Genomic DNA, 20,717 nt, shown 5'->3' with positions numbered 1-20,717 from the left:
TCCAGGTCTTGTTGTACGAGTCCTGAAACGAACTTGTAACGTCACTCTAGTCAACTTGTTCGCCGCACTTCGCGAACGCTCGGCTCTGTGCAGGGCTCATGGGTAATCGATATATAGTTGGAAGGGTACCCACTAAAGGTCTTCACTTTCCGTGTGTTATCAAAAGCTTGCCTGGATTTGAGCGCGCAGTCAGGAATTACTGAACTCGTCTGAAATAGCTGCTCGCTCCAAGCCGGAAATGGCTGCTGGCTCTCGTAAGATCTGCAGTGCCACGTGCTGTGACGTACACGCCACGGCCTCTCTTTCTCGTGCGCCTCGCTGTTGTAATTATGACAATACATAACACCTTTGTCGACTACAACAACGGCTGCGAGAAATCAGTAAGATTGCGCAGCACTCTCGACCTTGAAGAGAACGTCCTTCGTCTCGTAGAAGAGAACCCGAGGACAAGCACTCGAAACATTGCCCACGCCTTTGTGCTCCTACAACACACAGGTCAGAAGTCATTGTCTCCGCTGCGCGCATAACATGAAGCGGGAGATTTGAAACTGATATGATACTCAAACCGATTTTACATCCAAACTAAGTACCTTCTTCAATCCTTAAAAGCCTGTAATACGAATTTTGAACCAACTCGTTATGTCAGCGGATGACAACATTCTCCTTTCGCGGCGACCGCCACCGATGTCGCTCCAAAGGAAGAAGCGCGGCGTTAACAGCGGGCTATCTATACATACGACGACGTGCAGCTAACACTATGTCATCAACGTGACATTGTCCACAGTAGCCATATCTATCGACGGAGACTTTCCCCGAATCTGGGTACTCGCTGTATACTCTTGGCACAGTGACCCGTGACAATACCAGTTGCTACATGTCCTGAGAAATGGACTGCCTCATGCATCGAGCTCCACGATCTGGCCGTGGTAAATGCACCGTTATCGGCCAGCCTTTACTTGACTGTCACACTGACCATCATAACTCACGTATCGTCCCATTTGACTAGAGTTTCGTCTCTCCAGGTGTCTGCAAAATACTCACAAATTTACTTTGTGTTGTGAATGTGTTTCTGGGAGTTTTGAAGCAGTTGTAAACAAGAAGATATCCGCAAACAGAAGCTGGTGGCACAGAAATGTGGAGCCCACAGAGTAATCCGAAACCTGCGGGATGGGAAAGAAACCTCGGAAGTGCATCACGAAAAATTACATCATTTATTTTAATGTAATTATAGAAACAAAAATTACAACAGAGCTAAAATATAGCTTAAATAAAAAGCAGAAAAATGTGGAACTGTATAGAATTTATTTACGTAACCAATCCCCCGTTTATAAGAACGTCATGAGACGTTATTGGCTAATGATAGGCTTGTAACCTGATAAAAAGTCGACTAAATAAATAAATATTGACCAACTAGCGGAGGTAGAATAAATTACCGTGTTAAAAATGTAATTTTCCAGATGACAGTACAAATTGTATTGGTTAAAAATGTTTAAGATACGGGATTATACTTAGTAATGTTAACACATAATTTCCAATTGCAATGTTAATTAACTTAACTGTAGTTAGTTTAAATCTCTCAGACGTATTTTCTTCCCTTCACACTGTACACTGTAGGGTTAAATTCCATATGAATTTTTTCTCTGCAAGCATATAAATCAAGGTCATACATCGAAAATACAGAGTAAGAAGTTCAACTACACTGATGATTTTCGCGGCAGTACATCACAATAAGTAATTAAGATTTTAAGAATAAATTTACATTAAGTGTCTGAAATGGCAGTCGCTGATCACAGAATATGTCAACAATTTAGATCAAAATTCAAGAAGCTAATAATGTGCTGGACGATACTTTTGAAATCCACTGCAAATCTATGGGAACACGAGCACCTTGTGCAGTGAACGACAGCTATTTCAAATAGTGAATTAAACTTTAGCAACGTCGGTTAGCTTCTACAACTTGACTGAATACCGTGGAAGGAGACTTGAAGAGAGATGTAATAGAACAATTATATAGATCTTGTGCTATGCAAGCAGAATGTCCGAGTATGGTCACTGGTAAATTTAGCTGCTAAAAATTTTTAATATCTGTTATATGAAACTTTGCACATGATTTCTCCTCTGCTTGGCATTCGTGAGAGATTTAAACGACTAAGAACGGCGAAGTTTCAAAGGAAAGTTTCGCAATTCGTCAAGGGCTTGCTTAGACGGTTCAACGCCGTTATAAAGATCCTGAATAAACTCCTTTGGGAGAAATTACTGGAAGGAAGTGAGCCACTTGAAGAGTTACTCGTGAAATTTTGAAGCATACCTGCAGAGCTGCCGTACTTCAACCTGGATGCACGTCGACCGACATCCGTCGTAAAAAGATTGGATTAATTGGTACCCACATATTACTAAAAGCGATACGAGCTAAAATCTCTGTGAGCTGAACAGAGGCTTACACTTCAACTATATCCAATGAGGGACACTATCACTGACAGTTTAAACAACGTTAGGACTGAAGCAATTATTATACTAAGTATAAACAGGTAAAAGGCCAAAATTATAATTATTATATTATTAAATGATTATTATATTATCATTATATTACAATTATTATATTATTAGTATATTATTAAATGATTATTATACTTCGTAAAATATTTCCAGATAAATCCGGTCGTGCTAGATGCTGGACCAAACGGAACAATGACATACTGTAAGCAGAGGCGCACTCACTGTCAAAACAATATAATTCACATGAAGGGGATGCAGCAATAATCTGCTAACGACGTGCCATAACTTTTTTGACGCACTTACTGGAAGCATTCACGGAAAGCATTGGCACAACACACCTGTCGTTCAGGTTACAGAAGTGAAAAGCTATCTGTAATGGACACCACACTCTCACACTAAATTAAGATGACCATGACAGTTCTAAAAAATAGTTGTCTTAATTCTTGTGATACTTGATAATGTTCAGCTTAGAAAATACACTACTGGCCATTAAAATTGCTACACCACTAAGATGACGTGGTACAGACGCGAAATTTAACCGACAGGAAGAAGATTCTGTGATATGAAAATGATTAGCTTTTCAGAGCATTCACACAAGGTTGGCGCCGGTGGCGACACCTACAACGTGCTGACATGAGGAAAGTTTCCAACCGATTTTTCATACACAAACAGCAGCTGACCGGCGTTGCCTGGTGAAACGATGTTGTGGTGCCTCGTGTAAGGAGGAGAAATGCGTACCATCACGTTTCCGACTTTGATAAAGGTCGGATTGTAGCCTATCGCGATTGAGGTTTATCGTATCGCGACATCGCTGTTCGCGTTGGTTGAGATCCAATTACTGTTAGCAGAATACGGAATCGGTGGGTTCAGGAGTGTAGTACGGAACGCCGTGCTGGATTCCAATGGCCTCGTATCACTAGCAGTCGAGATGACAGGCATCTTATCCGCATGGCTGTATCGGATCGTGCAGCCACGTCTCGATCCCTGAGACAACAGATGGGGACGTTTGCAAGACAACAACCATCTGCACGAACAGTTCGACGGCGTCTGCAGCAGCATGGACTATCAGCTCGGAGACCATGGCTGCGGTTACCCTTGACTCTGCATCACAGACAGGAGCGCCTGCGATGGTGTACTCAACGACGAACCTGGGTGCACGAATGGCAAAACGTCATTTTTTCGGGTGAATTCATGTTCTGTTCACAGCATCATGATGGTCGCATCCGTGTTTGGCGACATCGCGGTGAGCGCACATTGGAAGCGTGTATTCGTCATCGCCATACTGCCGTATCACCCGGCGTGATGGTATTGGGTGCCATTGGTTACACGTCTCGGTCTCCTCTTGTTCGCATTGACGGCACTTTGAACAGTGTGAAAGGTATGTGCTGAGATTCGATCAGGATAGAGCCAGTGAAAAATGTCGATAGTTCCCAACCCCAAGGGTGGACGAGTAGTACATCTTCGAGTAGTAAGATCTTTGACCGCTAACAGAGCTAGGTGCACGCGGTAAAAGTTTGAGCAGTGGTGAGGAGATGCGCAGAGACAGCAGACGTGTTTCGAGTCGGAGCTAGATGCCTGCAGGAGGCAGCCGGGTCGTGACAGCATCAAAGTAAGAATTGGCGCTACGCACATAATAAGCTATATATTGAGCGAAACTCGGGGAAACTAGGAAGAATAGTTAATAAAATAGGTTTTCTTTGGTTAAATAATGTCTAAAATCTAGATAGAAAACCTATTGTTGATACAATAAGCGTTTTGTGAAACTTTCTCGTAAATCCATGCTATAGAAGTATTTTTTAGTTTTTCACATGTGCCTTAAAAGGTTGAACAATAAATATTTTTTAGATAAAATTAGAGTTTCATCTCACACCTTATGTCGTTCTCCGCATCCTGTGCTTGCATTGAACCAAAAGGTACATTAAAGTAAAGTTCCCATGAGTAAAGCTAATAATTTCATTTATCAGAGTCAAATAATCTATATGTCATTGCACAGTTGGCAAATTATTCAGATCAGGACAGAATTTTTATTAAGTAACAAACAGGGCCAAAATGAGTAAAGATATCTAGAATGACAATTTTATGCCATTGCACTACGGCTGAGTTGAATATATGTTTTATTATCGGCTAAACGGGAAGGAGTGCACGAGCTAAGTCCACAGACGCAGTCAGATGCAGGTTGGTGACTTTCATTTATTTTTACCACTAAACTTTCATGCAGTCAGATGTGTATTTTGAGTAGTAATTTTCCAACAATATTTTCATGCAGTCAGATAAAGTTCAGTTCAGTTAAATACGCAGTCAGATGAAAGTTTTATTAAAGACTAAAGCAGTCATATGCAGTTCAGTCTAGTTTAAATAGAGACATGAAAAACAAAAAAATGGTTCAAATGGCTCTGAGCACTATGGGATTTAACTTTTGAGGTAATCAGTCTCCTAGAACTTTGAACTACTTACACCTAACTAACCTAAGGACATCACACACATCCATGTCCGAGGCAGGATTCGAACCTGCGAGCGTAGCGGTAACGCGGTTCCAGACTGTAGCGCCTACAAAGTCTACAAAGACTTGTTGAATATTTCTGGCACTTATGGTTCCGTTCCAGCGCCTGGTACCAGTAAGAAGGTGACCAATCTGAAGAAGATTGCCAGTATATCTGTATTGTCAGGTCCTAAATACTTTTTAGGTCTGCAATTGAATTTTTCTATTGCTAAATCATCCGAATCAAGTAGTATTGGTAATGGTTGGATTACATTTGCTGTTGTTGTTTGTCATGATGCTTCTAGGACTGGATTGGAAAGTTTTACATCTCATGAAGTTTTGGCATTTCGTACAGTACATTTGTCTGAAATTATTGTTATTAATGAAGGTTCTTATTTAGTACCTTATGGTTCATTGTCTCTTAATTGTAGGTCTAGGCATGAAAAACAACTGTATAAATATATCCGAACCTCAGATGTCAAGCCAGTACCAAGCAAGTAAGGAAAAACAGAAAGATGGCTATTCAAAGGAAATTAAGTTTGAGACAATATTGTAACACAGAATCAGATAAAGACTCAATTGGAGATATGATACTGCGATATGAATTAATTTGACAGAGCACTGAAAGATATAAGAAAAAACAACGCCCCTGCAGTAGGTGACATTCCCTCAGACTTATACTCCAAGACAAAAAAAAAAAAAAAAAAAAGGACGCACCACGAAGGAATTATCGGAATCGGACGTAAATTAATAGACGTGAAGCGTTTTTATTTATTTTTTATTTTTTTAGCTTGACTTGACCTGCAGTCGATGAGGATCAGGACAGTATAACACCCAGTCCCTGAGCGAAGAAAACCTCCCTGACCCAGCCGGGAATGGAACCCGGGCCCAGAGGAATGACAATCCGTCACGTTGACCAGTCAGCTACTGGGGGCGGACAGATGTGAAGTAAATGTACATCAAACAAATTATTACAATTTCAGAAAAACTAGATGATTTATTCAAGAGAAAGATATTTACAAATTATGTAAGCCAATAATGCGTTGTCCTACCTCTTCTGATAGTGCTGACTGGGATACAGTCTTTGGAATTCTGAAGGTAGCTGGGGAAAATATGGAGAGCGAGAGATTGCATACAGCTTGTACAGAAATCTGACTGCACTTATAAAAGTCGAAGTACTTGAAGGGAAGCTGTAGTTGTAGCCTAATACGAATGTTTTCAGTTTGTACACTGAGCAAGCAGTAACGGTAGCCAAAGGAAAACACTGGGAAATAAATTAAACTTCAGGGAGAAGAAATAAAAACCATAAGGTTTTCCGACGGCATTCTAATTCTGTCAGTGACAGCAAAGAACCAGGAAGAGCACTTGAACGAAATGGAAGTATCCTGAAAAGTGGTTGTAAGATGACCATGACAAAAGCAAAACAAGGGTCATGGGAGGCAGTCGAATTAAATCTGGTGATGCTTAGGGAACTAGATTAGGAAAAGTAATAGACGAGTTTTGCTCTTTGGGCAGCAAAACAGATGACTGTGACTGAAATAGACAGGGCATAAAACACAGACTGGCAATAACAAGGAAAAAATTTCTGAAAAAAAGGAATTTAATTCTGGATAGAAATGTAAGTGTTAGGAACTCTCTTCTAAATGTTGTATCTACTCGTGTAGTGTATCATTATACGTAAATACAAGGTGGACGATTAGCAGTTCAGACAAGGACAGAATAGAAGCTTTTGAAACGTGGTGCTATAGGAGATATTATGTGTACATTGCGTAAGTAATGAATCGAATTTGGGAAGAAGGAATGTATGACACGATTAAAATATGGGTCCAAATCGCTCTGAGCACTATGGGACTTAACATCTATGGTCATCAGTCCCCTAGAACTTAGAACTACTTAAACCTAACTAACCTAAGGACAGCACACAACACCCAGTCATCACGAGGCAGAGAAAGTCCCTGACCCCGCCGGGAATCGAACCCGGGAACCCGGGCCCGGGATTAAAATATGGGGTTAGTGGAAAGTGTTGGTTGTGGGGAAGAGGTGTTAGTAAAATTGTATAGGATGAAACAGTGGAGGGAGCTGCACAAAACCAGTCTTCAGAATGACGATCACGACAAAGACTTAGTAATATTATGACTTCGTAAGACATTAAAGAGCTCAGTTTCTATTGTCCAGAACTAGTTGCGCTGTTAGAAGAATCGCTCGTCCATCAGAGTTGGCATGTTGACACACTGCCGTTTGAGAGGCTCCTATTGTTTTAAGTTGCTTATGAAATTCGGCAGCTAGAGCTCTCGTCATCACTGTTATATCTATATTCTACATAGTATTTTGGTCAGGAAACCGCAGAGTAAGATCTTAACATCTAGCATTTTATACTGGCGCTTAAATAGATGCTTAGGTTGCTAATATTGTCTCATAATGTTCAGTGATAATTAAATATTCCGTAATTTTGATGATATATGTTTTATGGGCATTAGGCTGTGGTCTAGGTCGCATTTCTCGGCATAACGTTTCGTCCTCCATTGCTGGAGATATCGTCAGACGCTGTATCAACTCACAAAACAATTAAAGTTTCAAACAAGCTCAACAAACCGAACTGTTTACACGTATCCAGGCAACCGTCGAGCCGAGACGCCATCAGGTCGCTGCTTAAGGCCATGGAGACCTATGGAACATGTGTTATAGAGCATCATTTACTACTAAGGCACCCAACTTGGCTCATTTGCAGGCTCTTCTCTGTCAAAGTTGTTTCTGTGTTTTTGAATTTCTATGGTCTCTCTGGACATTCTAGCGTACTAAAGATAAGATCTTGATAAAAGGAATATCAGAGAAATGAATTTGGTGGTTCTATAGTCCCAGTGCACGTTCTGCGTTGTCTATTTATCTCTGTCAGCAGAATACAGTACATACAGCTCCTGTGTTTCTTAAAGCTTTCTATGTGCTCTTGAGCACATGAACAAAGGATTTTATATACTCCTGCTGGGGCAAGTGGTAGGCGTAGGTCCCTTCCAGTGTTCCAATATTCGTGCATCTTTCTTGCTGGTTTAAAAACTGTCAATTCCCTGACGTGTGAGTACTCTGCTAATTCACGTCTGTGAACGTTTTTACGAATGAAAAAAACTTTCTTCTAATTAGTTGTTATTCATTAGATCTCCTCTTTTCTGTTCGGTATAGTGGCCTATTTGTCTCTTTGTCAGAGTAGTCGTTCCTTTTTGAAGGCAGTTCTTAAATGATCGAGCTCGTTCTCCAAGAACTGTGGCTCAAGGATTCATTTAGCCCGATCCACCAACGTTTCAATAACTCCTCTTTCCTGTTCGGGATAGTGATTGGAATTTCTATGAAGGTATCTGTATGTATAGATAGGCCTACTGTAGATTTCTATTCCTAAAGTTCCGTCGGCTTTACTAATAATTTGTACATCTAAAGACGAAATTTGGCTTCTTTTTTCATAGTTTACTGTATATTAGAATTAAAATCATTCAGAAAATTTGGAAATTGTGGGATTTCTTTTTATCCGTGAGGCCATATAACGAATACCGACGGCGGGAGCTCACATTGTATGATTTAATATTCTGTGTTTACTTTTTAACATTTCCGTTTGAATCTTTCACTCAACGTTTCACCAGCCTTAGATATTCTGTCGCTCAGTTAAACTCATTATAACAATTTTGCTCCCGACGGGCTAGGGAGAAACTTAAATCACGTTTGTCTTCACAGTGGATGTACTTCCTATCGTTCGACAAACCCATTTATTGCAGACTCGTTATTGAAACAGTTGGGTTGGTTGTTTTGAGGGAAGAGACCAAACTGCGAGGTCATCGGTCTCATCGGTTTAAGGAAGGACGAGGAAGGAAGTCGGCCGCGCCCTTTCAAAGGAACCATCCCGGCATTTGCCTGGAGCGATGTAGGGAAATCACGGAAAACCTAAATCAGGATGGCCGGACGCGGGATTGAACCGTCGTCCTGCCGAAAGCGAGTCCAGTGTGCTAACCACTGCGCCACCTCGCTCGGTATTGAAACAGTTACTCACATCCACTATGTGATCAAAAATATCCGGACACCCACAAAAACATACGTTTTTCATATTATGTGCATTGTGCTGCCACCTACTGCCAGGTACTCCATATCAGCAAGCTCAGTAGTCATTAGATATCGTGAGAGAGCAGAATAGAGCGCTCCGCGGAACTCACAGACTTCGAACGTGGTCAGGTGACTAGGTGCTTCTTGTATCATACGTCTGTACGCGAGATTTCCACGCTCCTAAACATCCCTAGGTCCACTGTTTCCGATGCGATAGTGAAGTGGATACGTGAAGCGACACGTACAGCACAAAAGCGTACAGGCCGACCTCGTCTGTTGACTAACAGAGACCGCTGACAGTTGAAGAGGGTCGTAACGTGTAATACGCAGACATCTATCCACACCATCACACAGGAATTTCAAACAGCATCAGGATCCACTGCAAGTACCATGACAGTTAAGCGGGAGGTGCGAAAACTTGGATTTCATGGTCGAGCGGCTGCTTATAAGCCACACAACACGCCGGTAAATGGCAAACGACGCCTCGCTTGGTGCAAGGAGCGTAAACATTGGACGATTTAACAGTGGAAAAACGTTGTGTGGAGTGAAGAATCACGGTACACAGTGTGGCGATTCGATGTCAGGGAGTGGGTATGGCGAATGCCCGGTGAACGTCATCTGCCAGCGTGTGTAATACGAAAAGTATAATTCGGAGGCGGTGGTGTTATGGTGTGGTTGTATTTTTCACAGAGGGGGCTTGCATTCCTTGTTGTTTTGCGAGGCACTATCACAGCATAGACCTAAATTGGTGTTTTAACCACTTTCTTGCCTCTCACTCTTGAAGAGCAATTCGGGGATGGGCGATTGCATCTTTCAACACGAGCGAGTCGGCGCGCAAGTCGCCAAAGTGGTGTCAAATCGAAAGACTTGCTCCCGGCGAACGGTCTACCCGACGGGAGGCCCTAGTTAGCCGACATTTACATTTAACACGATCGAACACTTGTTCGTAATGCACGGCCTGTGGCGGAGTGGTTACACGACAGTAACATCCTTGCAACGGACTGGCCTGCACCGAGTCTTTGCCTGAATCCTATAGAACACCTTTGAGATGTTTTTGAACGCCAACTTCGTGCCAGGCCTCACCGACCGACATCGATACCTCTCCTCAGTGCAGCACTCCGTGAAGAATGGGCTGCCGTTCCCCAAAAAACTTTCCAGCAACTGATTGAACATATTCCTGCGAGAATGGAGGCTGTCATCAAGGTTAAGAGTGGGACAACACGATATTGAACTTCAGCATTACATATAGAGGGCGCCACGAATTTTTTACTCATTTTCAGTCTGGTGTCCGGATACTTTTGATCACATAGTGTACCAGCATTTTAGTGAGATTAAAATAACCCAAATCGGGTAATTTAACTACCACATAGACATTACAGCACGACTGACTTCATATTTACATTGGGAGCCTAAAACCAAGACTGCAGGGGTGTGTCAGGACGGACATAATGTGTTACCGTAATAGTCTTGACTTGTACCAGGGTGAGTTTACTAACAGAACTAAATGTGTTCAGATGAGGCATGATTGTGGAGGGCACAAGTTCAGGCACTCGTCAGAGAGCTTTCGCAGGTTCTGTTCATTGGCCAGGAGAACGGCGGTTCAAATCAACGTTTTCCATGAAACTTCCTGGCAGATTAAAACTGTGTGCCCAACCGAGACTCGAACACGGGACCTTTGCCTTTCGCGGGCAAGTGCTCCGCTGCAGAGTGAAAATTTCATTCTGGAAACATCCCACAGGCTGTGGCTAAGCCATGTCTCCGCTATATCCTTCCTTTCAGGAGTGCTAGATCTGCAAGGTTCGCAGGAGAGCTTCTGTAAAGTTTGGAAGGTAGGAGACGAGATACTGGCAGAAGTAAAGCTGTGAGTACCGGACGTGAGTCGTGCTTCGGTAGCTCAGATGGTAGAGCACTTGCCCGCGAAAGGCAAAGGTCCCTAGTTCGAGTCTCGGTCGGGCACACAGTTTTAATGTGCCAGGAAGTTTCATATCAGCGCACACTCCGCTGCAGGGTGAAAATCTCATTCTGGAACGTATTCCATGGTTTTCCTAGATCAGTTAAGGAAATATCTGAGTGTGTTTCACTTGAAGCAGCCGATATCCTTACTTTCTCTTCCTAATCCGAACTTGTGCTCCGCCTCTAATAGATTATTAGATTAATGTACTTCTTTGTCTAATAGATCCATAAGGGGATCCTGAAAAATGTAGAACACGATATACAACATGTCTTTACAAAGAAAATGAGATTCGCTAATCTACCTTGCACACAGATAGTCAATAAATTCAGTAAAAAAGAAAATAACCTAGTCTTTTTTCTTTCCTTTTAATGTATTATTGTGTATCGAAATGTACTGCGAAGAAATGCGCCCAAGAATCACTCTGGTAGATCTACGAAATTGATAGACAGTGACCATGAAATGTGCCAACGGCCTTGCCGCAGTGGTAACGTCGGTTCCCGTCAGATCACCGAAGTTAGGCACTGTCGGGCACTTGGATGGGTGACCATCCTGTCTGCCGAGCGCTGTTGGCAAGCGGGGTGCACTCAGCTCTTGTGAGGAAAAATGAGGAGTTACTTGATTGAGAAGTAGCGGCTCCGGTCTCGTAAATTTACGTACGGCTGGAAGAGCGGTGTGCTGACCACATCGCGCTCCATACCCGCATGTGGGATGAGGATGACCCGGCGGCCGGTGGGTACTGTTGATCCTTCATGACCTGATCAGACGGAGTTTAGACTACGATACGTTAACTGCACTATTCGAACCGACAGTCAACCTCGTCGCCTACTGCAGACGACTTTTACTGCAGCTCAGACGTACAGGTGAGTGGCAGATAAATCTATCATCAGGCTGCGTGACACAGTCCTCATTGTTGTGGGACTACTTGGAAGACATTACTATCAAGAGCTTGCAACGTCCCTTAGAGTGATAAAAGATCTACAATCACTGGTCTACGGAGCACCGCGAAGAAGATTTTATGGTACGTGAAGCATTTGTGGACGCGGTTGTTACCTAGTGCACGCTGCGCACCAAAGAGTGTTGCTGTGCCAAAGAATTTGATGGCAGTTATTATTTGGTGGTCTGTGGCTTTTACTGTAAGTCTGAACTGGGTCTGCTGCAAAATGAACGTAACTGGTTCTGAAAATGTAGCATACTGCAATGTGACAATACCTTTCAAGCGGGTCTCTTCTGTATTAGTACGACAATAATACACATAGCAGATATTAGTTCGGAAAACGGTCTACTCAAAGATTTTGCGTGAAAGCCAGTGATCCTTCTTCAGATGAATTAGTATGTTAATTTTGAACTATACGAACTCATGCAAGAAAACGCGATAGCTTGCAGCGGGGCGGGTTAAAAGTCGTGTTGCGTTGTGTAATTGTTTGACCACTGTCTCTCGTCGTACTGTGCACTACACAAGTTCCACCTACCTCAGTGCGGTGTCAGATCACCAGCCTGTTTCTCTGCATACGTAGATACTGTTCGGACGATGTTAAAAGCAGCGTTGGAGAAAAACACCGTTAATACTTACGTTTGCAAAAGTCCACGTAAACTCTGGCGGCAAGCTATCCTGTTACATAACACAATTTTCGGGTGGAGGGCGATTGCTTCATCTCTTTAGAAAAATGACAATATTCTGCAGCGAGTTCTTTTATTTCTTTAGGTTCAAAATTAAACACTTGCCATCAGCCCGAATTTAATTAACGAATAACATCACAGTCCTCAGCTCACAGTTCAACTGTGTGTGAAATCTTATGGGACTTAACTGCTAAGGTCATCAGTCCCTAAGCCTACACACTACTTAACCTTAATTATCCTAAGGACAAACACACACACACACACACACACCCATGCTCGAGGGAGGCCTCGAACCTCCGCTGGGACCAGCCGCACAGTCCATGACTGCAGCGCCCAAGACCGCTCGGCTAATCCCGCGCGGCAGCTCACAGTTCATGCAACCCAGTACACACGCTAAGCAGCCAGAAATGTACTTAAGGCCAAACCGAATTATTACACGATTTACTGTCATTACTCTGCTACAATATACTGGTTTTACATTCGGTCCTTTTTCAGTGGGTTTATAATAAAGAAAAAGGACGCCAAATATTCCATATTCGAATATGAAACATGCCATACGGAATTTTACAAAGTCCGAAAGTTCACAAGCTGTTATCTCTCTAACAAATCACTCCACCAAGCTCAAAGTTTGACAATCTGTCCGTAAATGCAACTGTTTTCACGGCAATATAATCTGGACACCAGAAACCGATAACTTCTTCATTTTTCTCATAATGTAGACGGACACGTCCAACGTGACCTGCACGTCTGATAGCTAGCCAGCGACACTCGAATGCTGCTCCTCCCACATTCTGTAACTGCCCGGCAGTGTGCGGGAACTGCTAAACTCTGATTGGTTGATCAAAATGACCAGCCAATCAGAACAATCGTTCGAGATCACTCTCGCACCAAAACTGTCCTACACCAATCAACAGTCACAGATGCATTTACGTCACTTCGTCATGCAAATATTAATAAATTGCAGTTGTTTAAAAGAAAATACCTTTTGCATGTTGCACATGAAAATTTTTATTTTTATTTACGCACTCAGTCGCGTTTCACCTTTTTTACAACGCATTTTCAGTGGGTGTCCTGAAATATTACATGATTTGTCCTTTTTACACCTAGGTTATGGTTTCACATGTAGGTTATAGATTTAAAAACATTTCCTTAACGTTTTTTTACGAAATGGAAAGGTACGTACAGGTAGCTTCTAATTCACTGCATCCAAGCAAATTGCTTTTTCTCATCTGGCAACTGTCTTTAAACCTATAATCTAGATGTGAAACCATAACCTATGAGAAAAAAGGAGAAATCATGCAATATTTCAGGACACCCACAGAAGATGCCTTGTAAAAAAGGCGAAACGCGTCTGGGTGCATAAACAAAAAAAATTTTTTTTGATGTGCAGCGTGCAAAAGGCATTTTCTTTGAAACAACTGAAATTTATATACAGCTGCTGCGAAAATGCCCACTACAACAAACGTGAAATATTAATAAATTTTTTAACAAAACCAAACGAATAGGAAACTAATCATAAAATAAATTTAGAAAACTATTACTCTACAAATGACTATTCTGGTTGCCATCTTACGAAAGCAAGTGTCCTTAGACATACGTCATCAACAATGGGGGTGAAACACAACTTTCCCACGACCCAGTTACGTAATGGTGTATATAATATAATATTGAATCCTTACGTATGTCCCACATACACACTCACTCATTCTCATTCATTCCACAACAACAAAACAAATGGTTAATAATCTTTTCTGGATTTTATATTACGAAAAATGGAAAAAGTTAACCTTCTTAATTATGAAAATTCAAACGAATTGACCTAACATTTTGTGAACTTCAGTAACGATTACAAATGATACTAAAAGACAGACTATTATGAATCCTAACTGACTTTAATCTTACAAGTGTCAGTTTGGAGTGTTTTAGGTAATTTCCTGTAACTCTGAAAGTGTGGCAGCTAGAAAGCTGAGATTTTTACACAATCTTCTCCTCAATAACAAAGTGCACTATATTGATTCTTAAGTAAATTGCATCATCTTTAATATAGTTTATTTAGATTCTTAGGGCCTTGAATATTCTGTACACAGGTACCGCTTCCCTCGGCGTGGCTAGTGACAAGTGTGAATGAGTCACGGTAAGATGCAACCGGCTGTTTCTATCACCGCCAACGGCTCCAAAGCTACGAGTCTTACTGAAAAGTAGTGCAATAAATGCTATTGCGTATTGACTCGTGACGTTACAAGCTATTCACCATTGTGCAGGAAGAAATTAAACAGATTTCGCCTTTCTTCAGTCAGCACTCATAAGATAAACCCTGTCCGAGGTTACAACTCGCTACAAACATTTCCAGTGCTCAGCAGTGACCTTCCAGTCTTCTGACCACACATTGTAAAGCATGCTGCTCGTGAAACTGACTGACTACCCGCTACCTGAAGCGGGAAGTGAGTGCTGAACATCTAAGTAGACACCACAGGAGTGAGAGAGCTGTGAGAGAACTGCTGCTGCGGAGATCCGTTGTCAACAGGTACATTACACGACGAAGAGTCAGAGACTTGTAGACCTGTTTCTTAAATGTCTGGTGCACCTACAAAACTTAACGATTGGTGAAATCAGTGTACCAGTTTTCATTGGTTCATGGGCAATACTGCAAAAAGTAGCGGCCAGAGCACAGACATGTGAGTCCCTTTTCGTTTTAGTTAAAGGGCCGCTGCTAACAGAGATCCAGTGGGTGTTGTAATCATCGTACGGCAGAAAAAAGTTGGTTGGTCTGCTAATGCATTCCAGTTGTGCCCACCAGGTGCAGATTTGATGGTGTACATCGTTTGTACGACGGTATGATACTTCCTGGAAGATTAAAACTGTGTGCCCGACCGAGACTCGAACTCAGGACCTTTGCCTTTGGCGGGCAAGTGCTCTACGATCTGAGCTACCGAAGCACGACCCACGTCCGGTACTCCTTTACTTCTGCCAGTATCTCGTCTCCTACCTTCCAAACAGAGCGGGCACACAGTTTTAATCTGCCAGGAAGTTTCATATCAGCGCACACTCCGCTGCAGAGTGAAAATCTCATTCTGGACGACGGTATGATGTCCACGCTGTCATTTCACAAGATATGCATTGAATAAACTGTATGTCTATCGAGAAGGGAGACCGTGTGCCGCTAGTGAATCTGTTTTATGTGAACGGCAGCAACTACAGTGCTGAATTGAGAGAGTATTGCCGACTGAACGGTCTGAGGAGACGCTTGATGTCATTAAATGGTTTAAAGAAAATGACCATGAAATTCTAAAACACTGGGGAGTTTGATGTGGCACCTGTAAGAGGAAGACGTCCTATTCCGATGGAAGTTATGGACGAGGTTGCTGTTGCTGTAACTGACCATGCAGCATCGGGCAGTGCTACTGCTCGAGCAATGTCACGAGAATTGTCCATCACATGGACAACAGTACGGAATTTTACGGTATATTGATAATTTTTACTTTTTGGACCGTCCGACTACAACTGAATGAATCACAATTATCTTGCCATACGCGTTTCGCCTTTATTCTCTGCAAGGTATCTTCAGTGGCCTGGAATATGCCCATATTTTTACTATTTTGTTGACACTATCGGGCAATGTACCTATAGGTTATAAACATTTCTGGCTATTGGTATTTGCTATGATGCAGTAATATTTTAAATTCTACTTACAGACTGCACGGACGATTTTCTACATATTACGTTTCTGTTCCATTTTTGGTGCTGTTCCTCTTATTATAATTGCCACTTGAGATTTTTTCCACATTTCACAGCACTAGGAACTGAACGCTTGTTATTGATGCAATGTATTGGTTTGTGTTGCCTTCTAGTTACTTTCTGAAGCAAACTGCACTCGGAAATCAATGTTTCAACAGTCACTACGTCAGCCGAATTGGAACTCGTGTAAATAGATACGAGAGCCTAAAATTGTAGAATAAAGCCTAGTAATCATTTAGCAGTGTAGACACGGAAAACGAAAGTCTGTCGCCATAGAACAGGAAAATGTTTCCTTAGTCTCCAGCCAGGACGTCACACAATAGGGTCTCATCATGAACCCAGAGCCACACTGTTTTTCTTAATCGAATCACTTTGTCATAAAACACAGAAATTAAATTTATCCCAATAATATAAACTAACTTCAGAGGAAATAGGCTACATAATATAACTGATACTAAGAATTCATCAAATCGAATGAAAGTCTAAGTAAACATAGCTTCTGTTTATTTGCACTGTAACAACAAGTTCATTCGTAGTTTTCTTTAGAAAATAAAAGCAAGTATAGCTACAACCTTCAGTTACCGTGATATATGGTAGAAGGCATGTATAAATATAAGAAAAAAGGCCCGTGTACTAAAATAAATGCTCTGGGTAGAACACCAAACTCGAACAGAATGAGAGAAACCAAAACTGAACTGAAATTCAGGGAACAAAGTTTTGATCATGAATGTAAAATGCACAAACGTGGTGATTCGGTGCAATGTCATTCTCTACGAAATAACAAATATCAATACGGTTTAAATTTTAAACAGCAAAACAATTTTAATTTTACAGACAGGAAACGGCACCGGAGCACTCCAGATTCATTTTAATGAGTTTACAGTCGGACATACAAAGCAAATACAATGACACGATTCAGTATCCATATGTCACACATAATACTTTTTTTCAATGTATTACATTCGCACTCTCATACATGCAGCGACAGAATGTAAGTAAGGCGAACTGTACACCTCTTCCGATTTGAAGAGGTATTTTTATTAGATACTTACTAAGAAACTGTTAGAGTGGATATGCTTTCAATTACGGATCATGCTTTCAATTACGGATCATTATAATTTAAGCTAACTTACCGAATTGGTTTAGTAATAAAATCAAAGCCATAAGAGATGTTTTTAACTTGTAATGTTCGTCTATCACTATTACCACTCTTGTTACAGTAGATATATTACCTGACGTAAATGCGTAAATGTGTTACCAAATTAACGAAAATACGTTCAACGTGTCTACTGCAGCAGCGGACAGAAATAGAATAAATTTTCGAGCAAGCGAACAAATGAAACATTCTGGTAACATGGAATAATACGTAATATTGAATAATACGTATACTACACTCCTGGAAATTGAAATAAGAACACCGTGAATTCATTGTCCCAGGAAAGGGAAACTTTATTGACACATTCCTGGGGTCAGATACATCACATGATCACACTGACAGAACCACAGGCACATAGACACAGGCAACAGAGCATGCACAATGTCGGCACTAGTACAGTGTATATCCACCTTTCGCAGCAATGCAGGCTGCTATTCTCCCATGGAGACGATCGTAGAGATGCTGGATGTAGTCCTGTGGAACGGCTTGCCATGCCATTTCCACCTGGCGCCTCAGTTGGACCAGCGTTCGTGCTGGACGTGCAGACCGCGTGAGACGACGCTTCATCCAGTCCCAAACATGCTCAATGGGGGACAGATCCGGAGATCTTGCTGGCCAGGGTAGTTGACTTACACCTTCTATAGCACGTTGGGTGGCACGGGATACATGCGGACGTGCATTGTCCTGTTGGAACAGCAAGTTCCCTTGCCGGTCTAGGAATGGTAGAACGATGGGTTCGATGACGGTTTGGATGTACCGTGCACTATTCAGTGTCCCCTCCACGATCACCAGTGGTGTACGGCCAGTGTAGGAGATCGCTCCCCACACCATGATGCCGGGTGTTGGCCCTGTGTGCCTCGGTCGTATGCAGTCCTGATTGTGGCGCTCACCTGCACGGCGCCAAACACGCATACGACCATCATTTGCACCAAGGCAGAAGCGACTCTCATCGCTGAAGACGACACGTCTCCATTCGTCCCTCCATTCACGCCTGTCGCGTCACCACTGGAGGCGGGCTGCACGATGTTGGGGCGTGAGCGGAAGACGGCCTAACGGTGTGCGGGACCGTAGCCCAGCTTCATGGAGACGGTTGCGAATGGTCCTCGCCGATACCCAAGGAGCAACAGTGTCCCTAATTTGCTGGGAAGTGACGGTGCGGTCCCCTACGGCACTGCGTAGGATCCTACGGTCTTGGCGTGCATCCGTGCGTCGCTGCGGTCCGGTCCCAGGTCGACGGGCACCCGCATGCCCACTATACGCCCTCGCTCAAAGTCCGTCAACTGCACATACGGTTCACGTCCACGCTGTCGCGGCATGCTACCAGTGTTAAAGACTGCGATGGAGCTCCGTATGCCACGGCAAACTGGCTGACACTGACGGCGGCGGTGCACAAATGCTGCGCAGCTAGCGCCATTCGACGGCCAATACCGCGGTTCCTGGTGTGTCCGCTGTGCCGTCCGTGTGATCATTTCTTGTACAGCCCTCTCGCAGTGTCCGGAGCAAGTATGGTGGGTCTGACACACCGGTGTCAATGTGTTCTTTTTTCCATTTCCAGGAGTGTATAAAACAGTAACAAAACGTGAAGATTTTACTTCTGCAGATGACTGTTTTGTGGCTTAAGTGAAAATGAATAGAAATTTAAGGTAAGTGCGGGTTTTGAGCAGCTGCAGTAGTATTTCATTCGCGCAGAAAAATAAGTAATTAAGGCACCAGTATTATCCTATAAAGAAACATAAAAGCACAGCCTCATCCTGTTTCGCTGGTGTCTGTCTCACTCGTGTCCATTTACTACGCTTACAATTAAAACAGAGTTTATAACATCAATTTTTTAATTAAGTAATCCGTTTTTTTTGTGGACATACACTTTATGTTTCAGTGTATAGAGGGATAGGGCATCGAACTCATTACTTTTTATATTAGGTCATCACGGATGTTCTTGGAATGAGCTACAAAATAAAATAAACGTATATTTTTGTCACAAATATAATATTGCAGTTATTCACTTCTCATTGTGAAATAAAGAAAAACAATTACTTCAAGGCTGGTGTGCACATTTCTGTAACGTACAGAATTCTTTTGTTACTGTTAAGAAAAAGGAAACGCAATTATTCGGAATATTTGGAAAACCTCTTAGTAAATAAAGATTTTTATATCTTCGTATGCAACAAAACGACACGTAACCTCTCAAGATCTTGAAAAAGAAACACACAGAATACGAATTAATAGCTGCAGAAGATACATATGGCGTTGGGAATACTTACGTCATTCTCAACTATCAAGAACGCTGTTCAGGTGTCAAACGGCATCAACGTATAACGCAACATTACATTTATCTTGCCGTAGAGCAGCAATGAACTATATTTATCGTAACAACAATGCCTATGTAAACAGACCCGCGCTTAGCGATTGGTCAGTGGTCGTAGGACGCGGTACTGGACGTTCTGACGCCACTGGAAGTAGACCCTAGTTATGTATTAGATATTTTGTGTTATACTACAGCTAATGAAAGTTTCAGACGTTCGGAAGCATTAACAGATAGTAACGGTATTGCTAAATGCTTACGCCATGTATACCTTATTCACATACCAGTGTACAGTCGCTTTCACTGAACTGTTCTTTGCAAGACATTATGTCTAATTCTGATCAGTACATGCCGGAATGATTTGTAAATACCCTCTCAATTTCCCCTTTGAACATGGAATGCAGAAACGCTCAAGTTTTCATCTTCTCTGTAGTAAATTATCATGGTAAAAATATCACTAAATCTACACACTTGTGGTAGCGTATTGGATATAGTAACCGACATGCATACGCAATCTTCTGGGTTTGATTCTACTCTATTTTTTTATGCTTATGGCATTGTGTTTTGTACACTTGAGAATGAATGGAATGTGCGGAGGAAAATCAGCCTTTGTATGTGACAATTTGTAAGTTGTGATCTTCCTGTACTGGAGCGTTCAGTTATAAACGTCATTCTGAGAAACATTCGGAGGATAGGAGGCTGCAAAGAACCTCTCCCGTTGTGAGTACTGAAAGAAGTAGCGGGAAATGTCCTCCCCTTCTCTCCCCTTTCCTCAAACCACTTTTCAGCTAGAAAGCCGGCACTCATTGTGTTGCTTCTCACTCGTTCACGTTTCCAACGTGTACGGTGAAAATGGAAGAAAACTGCGTCGCATTCTTTTGTGAAACATAGAAGAGGA

The sequence above is a fragment of the Schistocerca piceifrons genome, chromosome 1 (assembly GCF_021461385.2).
Source record: "Schistocerca piceifrons isolate TAMUIC-IGC-003096 chromosome 1, iqSchPice1.1, whole genome shotgun sequence".
Classification (NCBI taxonomy): domain Eukaryota; kingdom Metazoa; phylum Arthropoda; class Insecta; order Orthoptera; family Acrididae; genus Schistocerca; species Schistocerca piceifrons.
The sequence above is the reverse complement of the archived record's forward strand: the minus strand, read 5'-3'. Positions refer to the sequence as shown.